Genomic DNA, 16,269 nt, shown 5'->3' with positions numbered 1-16,269 from the left:
GTAAGCCACTCTTTTTGACTGGATAATTTCTCTTCATCTGCATTCTGCCAGCACTATAAGTGCAGGAACTTCCTTTCTCTACTTCTTAGCATGCATGGCACCTATTGCAACATACTTATAAATAAAGTGTGTACAAGATATCACAAAGTGGATATAGTGGACCGCGCTCAGGAGTACGTGCTCTGTGGTAATGGGCAGCGGAAGGCTTATAATAGTATACGACGAATAGTACCTAGATCACTAATCTGTACACAGACCTGCTGTGACTGCTGCAAGAATCTAATGCCATAGAGGTGTATGCCTGTGACGGCTATACAAATGGTGCTTACCTAGCTGTGATTGCTGTAACACTCCAGCGTCCTATGTAAACCCCGACCTGGCATCCGTGGTAGGGTAAGATGCGGCGTCCGTGAAGGGCGGGGGAAGTGGAGGAGGACTCTGTAGCTGACGCGGTACCTGGGAGCCCCGGCCGAAGGCGTCCCTGGTAACCGCGAGTAAAAAAGAGAGATGGCCGCTAGCGCCGGCTCGTAGGTGCCTATGAAGTGACGTCACTAAGGTACGGAGCGGCGTTGGAGCCAAAAAAGGTGGAGACTAACCAACGCGTTTCGAAGGTGCTCGGCCTTCTTCGTCAGGGGACCCACTTTGTGATATCTTGTACACATATTTCCTTCCCAGGATAGGCACAGATCCTGTGTGGTTCCAGCAGCTAGGGGTGCTTATTCGATCGCCCATTCATCCTGTCACCAACCCTACCCCCCCTCCCCTTTTCCCTTGTTGTGGTGAGCGCCATAGTGTGTGTAGTTCTTTTTTATAAATAAAGTGATTTTTCAGACCATTCATTTCCAGTGACCATTTCAAAGGTTTTTTCTTCCACAATAGAGATTTCTGTACATTGACTTGATAGCCACTAATGTGTGATATTGGCTTCCAATGGCGGAGAGTGACTACATGTGTTAAACTGAAGTCAATCAGGCAAGGTCACCATCTGAAACCCTGTGCAATTAGTTATTAATCCCACAACAAGTGTTGGCCATCCTTAATGGTTACCTACAGCATCTACTATTGAAAGGCCTCAAATGGCATCCATTGCAAATAAGGGCAGTACAGATCGACCAGAACGGGCAGATAAGTCATGTACTGTACATAATCTAACGCTGTCACTGTCAGCAATGATTGGACAGTGTGAAAGAACGCAGGGACATGCCCCTGACTGGGGGAGGAATATCAGAGGAATCTCAAAATGCAAAATTGTAAGAAAAGATGCCCAGACCTGTCATTTTATGAAGAATACAAGTATTAACTATAGCATTTGTCAAACACGTTAGGAGAAATGACAGGTCCTTGTTCATCTTGGGCTATTGTAAATGTTGGGGGAGGGATACTGGTAGAGCAAACTAGGTGTATACGGACTGTAGATGCAGAAGACATTAACATAAAAGTAATAAAAAGCGTGCTTACTGTACAAGTGTCACCCATTGTAAGCACAGCTCATAATACATTCCTCTAATGAATGCTTTGATTTTTTAATACCGCTGCACACTAAGATCCTTTATGAGTAGTTTATATGTATCACTAATTTACTGTTTATATGGATGCTAGCACTGCCTGAATGTACATGTGCTTGTCTTACTGATATTAAAGTGAATTTCTTGAAGAAAAGATGGTTAATGTAATGAGGGGCGTAGATACAATTCATGGGGCCCCATAGCAGATGTCCTAATTGCCCACCTCCCCAAAGAAATAGTATTTGGTGGGGTTACACAAGAGCATTTCTTACAACTTTGCAGCCCTTACAAAGTAGTTTTCCGCCTCTTGAAACCTTTTTGTGTTCCCATGCACTATAATACCCCTTTCATGACCCCCATAAAGTATGATGCTTACAAAAGTTACCCCCCAAACACTGTATGATACCCCCACTGTGCATTCCTCTTCAGTATCCTCCACATGCAAAGTATGATGATTGTATTGCACACAAGCCCGAAAAGTATATCCCCAGAGTGACTCCAACACAGTATGATGCCCCCACAGTGACCCCAACACAGTATGATATCCTCACAGTGACCCCAACACAGTATGATATCCCAGCAGTGACCCCAACACAGAATGATGCCCCCGCAGTGACCCCAACACAGTATGATATCCTCACAGTGACCCCAACACAGTATGATATCCCAGCAGTGACCCCAACACAGTATGATGCCCCCGCAGTGACCCCAACACAGTATTATGACTCCCACAGTCCCTCACACACTTTGCGTAGGCCTCTAAATATTATACTGTGATAGTTCCCACATGGCCCTCCAAATATTAAAATTGCCCTCACATAGTCCTCCGCACAATATAATGGCCCCCATGTATTGGAGCTGCGCTTCAGTATTGGGAATGGCCACTTCGCGGAGTGCAGAGATGTGGCGTTACAGCTCTATTCTCTGTTATCTGCTGATTGCTGCTGCAGATGATCGGTGGGGATGCCTCCCATCCAGTACTGATGAGTTATCCTACAGATATGTCATGAATGACATAAGGATGCCAATTCCCTTTAACTTTAAAATGGCATTATGTACAGTTTACACATTGATGCAATGCAAAAACAAAGCCTACAGGAGACAAAGAAGCGTATTTTATTTTTCTTCTTCCCACAACCGCATCCAAGATTTCTCCCGTGCTTCCCCCATACTCTGGAACCTCTTTACCCCAACACATAAAACTCTTGCCTACCATGGAAACCTTCAAAAAGAACCTGAAGACTTACCTCTTCTGACAAGCCTACAGCCTGCAGTGATCCTCAACCTATTGAGCCGCCGCACAACCAGCTCTACCCTCTCCTAGTGTACCCTCACCCATCCCCTGCAGACTGTGAGCCCTCGTGGGCAGGGTCCTCCCTCCTTCTGTACCTGTAAGTGCCTTGCTTTTTTTTTTTTGCTCATGTTTATTGTATTTGTCTATATTTTCCCCCTTTTCACATGTAAAGTGCCATGGAATAAATGGCGCTATAAAAAATGTATAATAATAATAATAATAATAATAATAATAAAAAAATAATAATACATTTTCCTTATTCTTTTCCTATTGCTAGATATTTAGTGATCTGTAAGTCATGCTGTTCAAATATCCAATATTTAGGCATTGGTAACGTTTTCTAGCTATTGATGTATTTTATCCTAGTTTTGTCTATTAATATGTTAAGTAAAATAGACAAAGACATGTCAGCAGATTTGATTGGTGAGAATCTATGTGCTAAGACCCCAACCATGATCAACACCTGTATAACGTTTATATCGGCATGTGGAAGTCAGTGGAATATAAATGCATTGATAACTTTACAGTATATACGCTATTCGATGCCTGAATCCAGAGATCCATGATTTTTGCAATATGTTAAGTACTTTGTCACGCCTAGAGCACTTAACGAAACTCTGCCTCCTAGGGGTTATTTTAGAATCTCCTTCTCCATGGTATGACTCAATGTGTCTGTGCTGGCCATGAAATCTGGAGCTTGTGTAGATCACTTTCATTGATTCTGTCAACGCTTTGCTAAGGGCAGTGGCTTCAGTACTTTACTGCATATGCGCAACCGGGCCACAACCCAAAAGAATAGCAATAAGGATCGAGGACACTTGGCACTCCGGGATGTACGGTGTAGCACAGTAGAACGCGTAAGGGAGGAAATATCCTCAGCAAGCAACTTTGCGTTAAGTGCTCTAGGTGTGACAAAGCACTTAACACCTTGTTTGCCTATTGCTAAAATTGTGGATTACTTCGGATTTAGGCAATAGTTAGGAAATATAAAGGTCCAAGTGCATTTATCTTTCATTGACCTACATGCCCCTATAAATATTTTTTCTTGGTTGATCTTGCTGACTGATTGACTTTTAAGGGGCAGATATCTGCTCTTCTATGCTTTCTTTATAACATGTCAAAAGTTTAGTGAAAGTGCAGCTACTCTTTAAGGGTAGTGCGTGTTCACATTTTGAAAAATACCATCAACCTGGATTATTCTCATGTGTAGAGTAATACTGATCTTTCCTACACAGATAGTAGTCAAATGTATTTGGCAATGTCCATAGTTATGGATCCATCACTGAAAGGTCTTTTCCTACACATGGTTCCTATCAGCCAGGTATGGAAGTCTACTTGTATTCTCAATTCTGTACGTAAATAAATAATTAAATTGTCTGTGTTATCTGTATGTACAAAGTAGCAGAAACTAGGACATGTGGCAGAAGTGTCTAAAGGTGCATTTATGCTGAAAGATTGTCGTGTATGAGCTTTCCTATGAGCACTTGTGAATGATAAATAATTTTTCAGAGTGAACAGCTGCCAATCACCCACCAAATAAGCAAAACTCGTGTTCGTTGGGTGAACTGATTTTTTGTGCTGCACAAAAGATCATTCTCGGCAGCGCATTGTCCCGTATAAGCAGAACTTGTGCCGAGAACAATGGCAGCCTATTCACACTGAGTGACATATTACTGATTGTTCGGTGCGCATCGTTAACTGCAGTCAACATTTAAATAGACTATTAAATGCCCGCTGATCAGTAAATATATACAGATCGGCAGTCGATTAGCTCCTCCAGACGGTTTTTGTAAAAGGACCGTGCAGATCAGAAGTCCATTCTATGCACTAAATACAACATGCTTAAAGGCAGAAAAAACATTCAAGCGGTATAAATACCGGATGATGGAACCCAAATCATCGCATTGTTTTCGGTTTCTATATCTGGTAGCACAAATGCTCCTCAATCATCGCAGCGTTGCATATTATACATAAACATTTTTTTGCTAATTGCACGTTAATTGCATGTCTGGCTTTATTGCCTTAACAATGCTCGTCAAGAGAAGGGTACGCACTTGAATGTAATGGTGATTATGTATACATTGAACAATTTAATTTGTTACACAATTGAATTGTGTAGTTTGTAGTGATTGACTATATTTCTATAATTTGATAGGTGCCCATATTACATGGGTTGTATTGGATTAGGCAATGTTAACACTATAGCAGCAAAAGTATCCATAGGCCCATAGGTTTCCATTATATGGCAAAAAAAATGCTCTGTAAGCGAAAATACAGGATATGTCAGAGGTTTCAATCAGAGATATATGTCTGCGCATACTTAAAATGTATTTATAGTGGATGTAAAAAGTCTACAAGAACATGTTAAGAGTGTTAGCTAGTAGGTATATGACTAGAGAAGACAGAGAAAGGATTCAGAAGGATCTAGATAAACTAATAGAATGGTATTTAACAGGGAGAAATGCAAAATTCTACATCTGGGCAAGAAAAACGAAAATTACATCTACACAATGGGAGGAATAGAACTAATCAACAGCACGTGTGAAAAAGACTTGGCTATACTAGTAGATCACAGGCTGCACATGAGTAAACAGTGTGATACAGCAGTAAAGAAGGCAAACACAGTTCTGGGATGTATTAAGAGAAGCATAGAGTCTAGATCGTGAGTAGTAATTATTCCGCTCTATTCCTCCTTCATCAGGCCTCATCTGGAATACTGTGTCCAGTTCTGGGCACCACATTTTAAAAAAGACATCGAAAAACTGGAGCAAGTACAGGGACGATCTACCAGGATGGTGAGCAGACTGAAAACTATGTCCTACAAAGAACAGTTAAAGGATCTGTGAATGTTTAGCTTGCAAAAAAAGGCTAAGGGGAGACTTAATAGCTGTCTACAAATATCTGAAAGGATGTCACAGTGTAGAGGAATCATCATTATCCTTATTTGTAAATAGAAACAATAAAAGCAATGGAATGAAACTGAAAGGGAGAAGATACAGATTAGATATTAGAAAAAAAAATTGACAGTGAGGGTGATCAATGAGTGGAACAGGCTGCCATGAGAGGTGGTGAGCTCTCCTTCAATGGAAGTCTTCAAGCAGAAGTTGGATAGGCATCTTTCTGAGATGGTTTAATGTATCATGCATTGAGGTGGGGATTGGACACGCTGACCCTGGAGGTCCCTTCCAACACTATCATTCTATCATTCTATTAAATGCCAGGTTTTTGTCCTGTTAAAAAATGATAGCAAGAAGGCTCATTTCAGATTTTTTTTCCATCTTTTATGTCACCTTTGATTTGTACAAATCCATAGAAAATACATTGAAATCTTTTCACGTGGAAAATGAAAACTAAAGACCATATATAGGGTGTTTGCATAAGTGTGCACACCGTTAAACTAATACTTTTGTTGAAGTACCCTTTGAATTCATGACAGCAGTCAGTCTTTTTTGGTAGGAGTTAACATGGCAAATGGCATAGAATTCCTCCATTCTTCCCTGCAGTAGTGCTACAAATCTGTCTTGCAAAGACATCGCCTGGGTATAGCACCCTTTTCAGGTCACCAACAGATTTTCAATTGGATTCATGTCTGGGCTTTGGCTGGACCATTCCAAAACTCGCATTTTCTTATGGTAAAGCCAATCCTTTTTTCATTTGGAGGAATGCTTAGAGTAGTTGTCTTGCTGAAAGGTGAAATTCCTCTTCAGCTCTTTAGCAGAGGCCTGAAGGTTTTGTTTCCATATTAAATAATATTTGGAACTGTTCATAATTCTTTCCACCTGAACTCCCCAGATTCAGTTGCTGAAAAGCATCCTCAAAGGATAATGCTGTCTCCACCATGATTCACTGTGGGAATGGTGTTCTTTTGGTGATGCGAAATGATGGTTTTACGTTATTCATGCCTTTTAGAATTATGAACAAAAAATTCAAGTTTGGTTTCATCAGCCCATAACACATTTTTCCACATATTTTGGCAGACTGGATATAGGTTTTGGCAAAACATAGCCATGCTTGGATTTTTTTCTGTGCAATAAAAGACTTCTGTCTTGCCAACCTACCCAAAAGGTCAGACTTATGAAAAATATGGTAGATTGTTGTCACATACAGTACACAACCAGTACTTGCCAAAAATCCCAGCAGATCCGTAAATATTGCTGTATGCCTCTTGGCAGCCTCCAGGATCAAATTTTCTTGCTGTCTCTTCATCAATTTTTTAGGCACGCTCAGTTCTTGGTAATTTGACTTTTGTGCCTAATTTAAAACACTTCTTGATGACCCCCTGCACAGTGTTTCATAGCATATCTAATGCCTTGAAAAAAATGTTGTACCCTTTTCCTGACTGATAACTTTCAACAATGCAATCCCTTTGCTGTGTTGTAAGCTGTTTACAGACCATGGCTTTTGCTGTAAAATGCAAGTAAGAAAATGTTTAGAAAATCCTACTATAAAAACAAAATTTTATATGGAGTTAATCAGAGTCACTGTAAATTATGTTGGATGTATGCTGACTACTATGTATCATGAGTTTAAATGTGATTGGCTAATTATGGACACAACCACTTCCGCAATTATATCAGGGTGTTCACAATTATGCAAGCACATTATTTTAGTTTTGTTATTTTCCCCGTAAAAATGATTTCAGTTTGATTCTTAATGGATTTGTATACATTATGACTGACATTAATGGTGGAAAAAGTTATTCTGATATGATTCTTCTTAGTAGGACTTTTTACATGATACAAACATGCCATTTCAAAGGAGATGTGTATATTAACTGTATGTGATGTATATATAGAAGTCTCAGTGCATCCTATGTGATATATATACAGCTGTCTCAGGGTATCCTATGTTATATATTTACAGCAGTCTCAAGGTATCCTGTGATGTATATACAGCAGTCTCAGGCTATCCTATGTGATGTATATACAGCAGTCTAAGCATATCCTTTGTGGTATATATATATATATATATATATATATATATATATATATATAGAGAGAGAGAGAGAGCAGTCTCAGAGTATCTTATGTGATATACTCGTATATCAGGAGTCTTAGCTTATCCTATGTGATATATGCACAGCAGTCACAGCTTATAAAATGTAATGTAACTACAGCTATCTCAGCTTATCCAGTGTGATGTATATACATCAGTCTGAGCTTATCCTATGTGAAGCATATACAGCAGTTGCAGTGAAGCTTTTTATTACTTAGATATGTACATTTTCTATATTAGTGATCACAAGCTTGGGACCTGATCTGCAATTTTAAAAGACTGGATAATTAGGATTATTATGTAAGGACTTTTTTGCTTATCTGTAGTGGCGGATATCACAAAAATTATATGCACAGACTTTTTTTGTTTATCAGCTTTAATTAGTGTTTATGTATTTAATATGTGGCGCAAGATAAATATTTTTCTTCCGATGTGACCCAGAGATGCCAAAAGGTTGGACACCCCTGTAGTATAGCATGCAGAATAAAGTATATACTAGTATAGAAAGCAGAATAAAATACAGAGGGTGAAATAAGTATTGAACATGTCACCAATTTTCTAAGTAAATATATTTCTAAAGGTGCTATTGACATGAAATTCTCACCAGTTGTTCGTAACAACCCATCCAATTCATACAGGCAAAGAAATGAAAACATAGATATCCATAAATTAAGTCATGTGTAATAATGAGAAATGACACAGGGAAAACCTATTGAACAAGCTTACTGATATTTAATTAATATTTCATACAAAAGCCTTTGTTGGTGATGACAGCTTCAAGACGCCTCCTGTATGGAGAAATAAGCATTGCTCGGGTTTCATTTTGGCCCATTCGTCCACACAAACACTCCTCACATCCTGAATCTTTCGTCGGCTGCTCCTATGAACTCTGAGCTTTAGTTCCTTCCATAAATGTTCTACTGGATTCAGGTCAGTTGATTGACTGGGCCATTCTAGCAGCTTTATTTTCTTTCTCTGAAACCAATTGAGAGTTTCCTTGGCTGTGTGTTTGGGATCATTGGCTTTCTGAAATGTTCACTTTCGTTTCATCTTCATCATCCTGGTAGATGCAGCAGATTTTTATCAAGAATGTCTCTTTGCATTTGTCCATTCATCTTTTCTTCAATTATATGAAGTTAGCCAGTGCCATATGCTGAAAAACAGCCTCACACCTTGATGTTCTCACATCCAAACTTCACTGTTGGTATGGTGTTTTGGGTGTTTACTCAACAGTGCTCACTGGAAACTTCAGTAGTTGTTACATAATTTTTTTTGTAAGCAATGGCATCAGTATGTTTTGCAACAATAAGCTTGCAAAGGTCTAGAGACAGCTCACTGGTTTATCCCACGTTTCTTGTGTGGCACCTTGGTAATGAGACACCATTCTATAGGCCATCAGTTGAACCAGCTGATAAATTTCACTAAGTGTCAGGATTGCTTTCTAGTTACTGATAGATTTCAGCTGGTGTCATGACTTTTCTTGACTTTTTGCAGCTCTCTTTGTTCATGTGTTCAATACTTTTTCTGTGTCATTTTTTTATTATTACACATAATTTATGGACATCTAAGGTTTGATTTCTTTGCCTGTGTGGATTGGATGGGCTCTTACTGATATTTGGTGAGAGTTTCATGTAAAGCACTTTTAGAAATATATTTACTTGGTGACGTGTTCAGTTCTCATTTCACCTGCTTTACTGTATATAATATTATCAAATGCAGAATAAACCATATACTAGCATAGCATGTGGATAGTCTATGCTGGTCCTGAGGTTATGTAGCCTCGCCTGGAGGGCCATTGACATCAGTGAACGCTTAAGACTTTCTCATTTTTGTTTTCACTATTGTGATGCTACCAAAGATAAAACTCACCAAACTAGTCTTCAACCTCACAGGACATTAGTGGGGACGGCTTACCAAAGATTGTGTGTCTAAACCTGATTGCATGCAAACATCCCAACTGTAGATGATGATTATGTCTTCCTCCCGGCTATCACTCACTATAATCCTGCTGCGCATACAAGAATTATTACCTGCACAGATGAATGATTTTACAGTTCTTAGGAAAGATTTGCAGAAATAACAATATATATTTGTTTGACTGCTGTCTCAGATAACAGAATCGTGTTCGACTAATTCCTTCCCAGCTGTTGAAAAAAAGAAAAAGCAAATCCACCATACAGTTTAAAAGTAAAATGTTGAATATTGATGAAGAATTGGTGGCAATTATTATTATAGGCAATGATTTTAGTATAATAATACACTATCACACAGTAATATAATAAATGCTTAAAGCAATACAAACATGCTACAAAACTGATAAATGGTGGATTGGTGGATATAAATAGCACTGTAAGGCTGTGTGCACACGTTCCGGATTTTTTGCTTTTTTTCGCTATAAAAACGTGATAAAATCGCAAAAAAAGTTAATCCATTAAGCATCCTATTAATAGAAAGCAATCTGCAATTTTTGTGCATATGTTGTGTTTTTTTTCCGCGAAAAAAATGCATCGCGGTAAAAAACGCAGCATCTTCATTAATTTTGCAGATTTTTCACATTTTTTCCGCTATATTATTGCACTGGGAAGCTCCGGAAAAAAATGTGAAAATCCACAAAAAAAACGGGCAAAAAACACGGTAAAACGTGATAAAAACGTGAAGAAAACCCCATGTGGATTTCCTGCGGAAAAAGTTCGGATTTGCTCAGGAAAATTCTGCACACTTTCCTGAACGTCTGCACATAGCCTTAATCTTATGCTGCATTTAGACATCCCAGTGCTGTCTTTTTTGGGGGGACCATAAACTGACCCATAGACAGGGGTGTATCTGAGGTATGGGGGGGGGGGTTAGGCGGGTAATTTGCCCGGGGTCTGATGTGGCAGTCCGACGAGTCTCCCCGACGGCTACATTTTGCCACTCTGTAATGGGAGTCAGATGCTTTCTGTGCCAGCTGTAAAACTGACAGCCTGCTCAGAGAAGGTACTGCGTGCCAGCTCCCAGCAATCAATTGAACTTGCATATCTCAGCCGCAAGTACAAATGAGCATTGACCACCATCACTTCCGGGTCAGGGCGACATCAGCAGCCCAGAGGATCAGTGGTGAGCATAACCACCACCTTATATGACAGTAAAATTTGGGAGTTTGGATAGCAGATTGCTGAACGTGCACAGCTATTTCAGTAATCCTCACTAGCAGGACAGGTATCATACAGAGACTAAGTTCACACAAGCTTATAACAAAAATTGTGATTTTCATCCAGAAAACTCAGACGATATTTTTCTCTTTTTTCATCCATGTGCAGTCCATATAGAATCCGTTTTTTTACAGCAGGATTGTGCACAGTAACCTACAGACAGTGTCAGGTCGGCGCCGTTATACTTATTAAAAAGATACCTTGGTTGATGAAATCCGTCTTATGGTTGTTCTTTAATCTTTATTTTCAGTTTTTCATTTTCAGCCTTTGCGGGTGTTAATTATTCTAATTCACTGAGATAATGACTTTTGGGTTTTCATTGGCTGTAAGCCATATTTATCAACATTAACAGAAATAAACACTTGGAACAGATTACTCTGTTTGTAATGACTCTATATAATATACGATTTTCACTTTTTGTATTGAAGAAATGAAATGAAAGCACTTGTATATGTGTGTGTTTTGAACAATATTTCCTTTCCTTTACGATGTGTAAATGACAGAGAATTGCTCTATGTTAAATCTCATGTTAAAATTGCATTGCAATCGGATAGCAATCGCACTGCATTTGGATGTAAATCGGATGCTAGGTGTGAAAAATCGGATTATACTCGCATGACACTCGCCTGTTTTTTCAGTCCTGATATCGGAATTTTTTTTCACACATATGGATATGAGCTGGGGCACTCAGAGTACAGTGACTGTCCAAGGTACACAGGGGGCATTATTACTTTCTAGGGGTAAAAATGTTGCAAGAAATGTCAGAAGTCAAATGTGTCCATGAAAAATGAACATAGATGGCTTCCGAGTGATGTCTGATTTTTTCATGGACCTATAGACTTGCATTGGTGAGTTTGATCTGAGGCTCAGGTCAATATCACGCATGTCTCTGATGTTCTGAGGACCACTCAGTCCAAGGGAAAATTGAACTTGTGAACAGAACCACAGACGATTATAGAAAAACACAGATACAACTTGTACCAGGAAAACCAATGTCTGAATGAGCCCTTACTATAAAAGCTCTAAAAAAATGACAGCTAAACTGCTATGACAAACAGTGAATGAAGCCAGTCTTATTAAAGACCATTTCGTAACAGTGAAAGTAACAGAAAAACACCTTATATGTTTAATTCCTGCAGTCTCGTTCATAGAAGAAGAGAAATCTTCATATGTTGCATTGCTGAATTGTCATCCGGGCCCTGAGGATTATAGCCAGAGAATAAATGAGCGAGTTCTGAAAGGCTGATGTAATTGATAACTCTGCTGTGCTGGGGCAGGAAATGGAGATCGCTCAAACGAAAAAGTGACGCAGGTAGCACATTCCTTGAGGGAAAAAAATGTATCTTTGGTTTCTTGGTCATTTTTTTTAGCTTTGAATCTCGTATAATCCAGGTATTCATGGAATGAAGGATGTGTCAGTTCTGGTATTACTACTGTATCATACAATCAATGCTTGACCTTACAGAGTGAATAGAAGTTTGATTCCATTCTGCACTTAAAGGGAATATGTCAGTAGGATCGTCCCTCCTAAGCCGTCTATATGGACATATAGGTCATAGGAAGTTGAATAAAATGATGCCTTGATATCTGTGATCCGATGTCTTATTCCACAGATATCCATGTTTTTCTTATATGTAAATGAGCTGTGCAGGACTATGGGCCAGATGTTGATCTGTATGGGAATCTGCCTCCAGAGCTTATTTTTAGCAAAAGGGGCAGTGAGATCAGAGCTATCACAGTCAGAGGTGTATCTAGGATTTTCGGCACCCAGGGCAAGAAGTCAGGTGGGCGCCCACCCCACCAAAGAACATATGCCATTTGTACACTTACAGTCACGTGCCATTGAGCTTCTCTTCCTATTTCTCTTAATGTTCAGGGAAAAACAGGAAGAAAAGCTCGGTGTCATGACTGTAAGTATGAAAATTGCATATGAGTGAAGTTGCAATGTGATGACTACTGGAACCTGGAATCAGAGCTAAATCCTGCCAGTGAGTATATTACATGCTGTTAGGACTGGCATGCTCCAGGGCTTCATTTTATAATTTTAGGGCTTATCCAGGTTTGAGAAGAAATTATGCAGTCACTGTAGATGACTTCAGGCTTCTGAATTGTCACAGCACATGTACTGCACACTTTTAGGATTCTCTTTCTTTTCGAGTGGCAAGAGTGGATGTTCATGTGAGCACAAGTATGCGATTTGTATGTTTTTGGCCATATTCCCACTGGACATGTCACTGAGTGAGGCTATACAGGTCTGGTCAGCACATGACCACATGTATGCAAATCGTTGGGAACCAGAGAATCCTGACAGTGTGCAGTGCGCACTGTGAGAATTCAGAAGTCTATAAGACATTCCCTTTAATGTTCCTAACATAAATAAAAACATGAGAATTAGTCAGTATCACAAAAAAAGTTTAAGGTATGTGCCCACCATCAGGAAGAGCAGCGATTTGGACGCAGCTCATCTGCGCTGCGTCCAAAACGCTGCTTTCTACATTAGAAACAGTGGATGGGATTTCTATAAATCCTATGCCCATTATCTGCAGTAGATACGCTGGTAGTTTCATCCATAGCCATTCATTAGATGAGGTAAATCCGCACAGTGCACTGAACATATGTGAATTTAACTGTGTGATTAGAATGTAGCGTTTTGGGTGGACTAATATGCTGCGTCCAAAACAAGGCTATATCCTGATCGTGGGCACAAGCCTTACATCCAGGTTACTGACAGATGACATTGTCTCTGGAGTTGTCCTCTCCATACTGTGTCTGTACCCATCCCATCACCCTTGTTCCCTATACTATGTCCGTATACATTCTTCCTCTTACTCCTCACACTGTGTCTGCACTTATCCCCTCCCACTCACCATACTTTGTCCGCACTCATCTCCTCCCACTCACCATACTATGTCTGCATCCATGCCTCCTCATACTGCTTCCTCATATATATCCCCATCTCCCCCTTGATCTTCTTACTGTGTCCTCAATTTTCTCTCGCTTCCCCCTCACCATATTGTGTCCACGCCAATCTCTTATTTCTTCTGCCCCCGAAAACTGTGTCCTCAAATGCTATTCCATCTGCCCCCACCCCCAAACTGTGTCCTCAAATACTATTTCTTCTGCCCTCACCCCCCAAACTGTGTCCTCAAATCTTATTGTAGCGCCTCTGTCCCATTCTGACCCCGGGTCCTCACCTGTGGCATCAGGGTTACCGCTTCAATGTGGTGCCCGGTGAGGATACTGGTCTCCTGGGGCTCCTGTCTCATGTCCCGTGCTGTCTGCTGCCACTTCCCGGACTGTGCAGTGCTCCGCAGGTCTCTGGGCACATCTCTAAGGGCGCACGCACTCTCGGTCTCTTAAAGAGACAGCGCACCATTTTCAAAATAGCTTTCAGCCAATGGCTGAGTGTCTCGTACTATTTCAGGAACCTCTGCCCTTAGCAAGGTGCCTGAGCAACAAGTGCTTCCTGTTACTATTCCCAGATTCCCTGTATCTTTGTGTCTGAACCCTGCCAGTATCCTGCTAATTGTATCTCCAGTGTGCCAGCCATATCTCCCTACGTCTCTTAGGACACCGCCAGTACTTCCTGCTCCAGGCCTTACCCACTTCAGTCTGCCACCTGGCTCTTCTGCCTGCTGTCAGCTGAGTGCTTTGCTATCCACAATGCCTGCCAGTCCACCTGTTCCGCTGGGTCAGCTTCCATGTGTCCAGTGTCTAACTGAAGGTAGCACCTGCATCCCTCTGGCATTCCTATATGACCCTCTTTGAGGGGTCTTAATACAGGTGTCTGGGGCTCAAATAGTCATGCCCTCTTCAGAGCCCCCCAGACTGTGGTCCCGTGATTCCACAAAAATTGCAATAAACGAATGTACACTGCAACATCTGTGCCTCCGTTTCCATTCGTTACAGATTGCTCAGGCCACGGAACCCGCTGGATCCCAAGTTCCTTCGGCCACAGAGTTATGTCTGGGAGTCACCCTCCTGAGAGACCAGCAGGAAAAGATCATGACCTATCTGCGCAACTTGTCTACACGCGTGGACTCGGTGATATCCATGGCTTCTTCCACTTCTGTCCTGGCTGCGACCACCTCCACTGCAGGTTTCCAGCTTCCCAGCTATGTGTCAGGTAAAGGACCTAGTCTGGCGGCTCCCACCCGGTATGACGGCGATCCCACCCAGTGTCGGGGGTTCGTTAATCAGTGCAAGATGCACTTTGAACTCCTGGGCCATCTGTTTGCATCTGATCGGTCCAAGGCAGCCTTCATTATGTCTCACATTGCTGGAAAGGCTCTCGCTTGGCTGAATCCGCTATGGGAGAGAGGGGATCCTATGGTCAATGATCTCCAGTCTTTTCTTGGTGCGTTCTGCAGGACCTTTGACGAGCCTGGCTGTACTACTTCAAGCTTCCTCCCTTCCTCTACGTCTGGAGGATTTCACTTTGGCTCAGTATGCTGTTCGGTTCCACACCCTTTCCTCCGAGTTGTCCTGGAACGATGAGGCTCTGCTGGCTGCTTTCTGGGAGGGTCTGTCTGGAAGAATAAAGGACGAGCTGGTGGGACGGGACGTTCCTATGTCTCTGGATGGCCAGGTATCCCTGGTGACTCGGATTGACCTCCGGTTTCTAGAGCGCTCTAAGAAGACTAAGCGAGACAGGATAACTTATCACCTGGCTCCCAGTTTCCAGAGGTCAGTTGCTACTCAGAATTCTGCTTCTCCTCCAGAGGCTATACAAGTTGACCGAGTGAACTTGGTTAAACAATGCCAGGAGGAGTGCAGCTCGCAGGAGAGGTATTTCTACTGCGACAGTTCCGAGCATCAGATCCGCTCTTGTCCTGAGAGGATGGGAAACTCCAGAGCCTAGGGACAATAGGAGTGGCTTCCCTAGGTGAGGATCGCACCTCTTCTTCTCTGCTAACGACTGCGTCTTTGTCCTTCAACTCTGGCAGCCTTTCTGAGTCTGGCTACCTGGATTCCGGATCCTCGGAGAACTTCATTCAGCAAGCTATGGTGGACTGTTACCGGATTCCTGTCCAATGCCTTCAGAACCCGATGTTGATGACCTCTGTGGATGGCAAGGCCTTGAGCGAGCCCGTTAGTTTCCAGACTGTGCCTGTGGAACTTCGGGTAGGTCTGCCACATTCAGAGAGAATCTGTTTTCATATTTTGCCTGGTTTGTCTCATCCCTTGCTCTTAGGTTTACCCTGGTTACGAGCTCACGAGCCTGTGTTAAACTGGAAGACCGGAGAAGTCCAGCGCTGGGGAGATTCTTGTTTCAACTGATGAC

This window comes from Ranitomeya variabilis, chromosome 1, assembly GCF_051348905.1.
Source record: "Ranitomeya variabilis isolate aRanVar5 chromosome 1, aRanVar5.hap1, whole genome shotgun sequence".
Classification (NCBI taxonomy): domain Eukaryota; kingdom Metazoa; phylum Chordata; class Amphibia; order Anura; family Dendrobatidae; genus Ranitomeya; species Ranitomeya variabilis.
Note: the sequence above shows the minus strand (reverse complement) of the source record.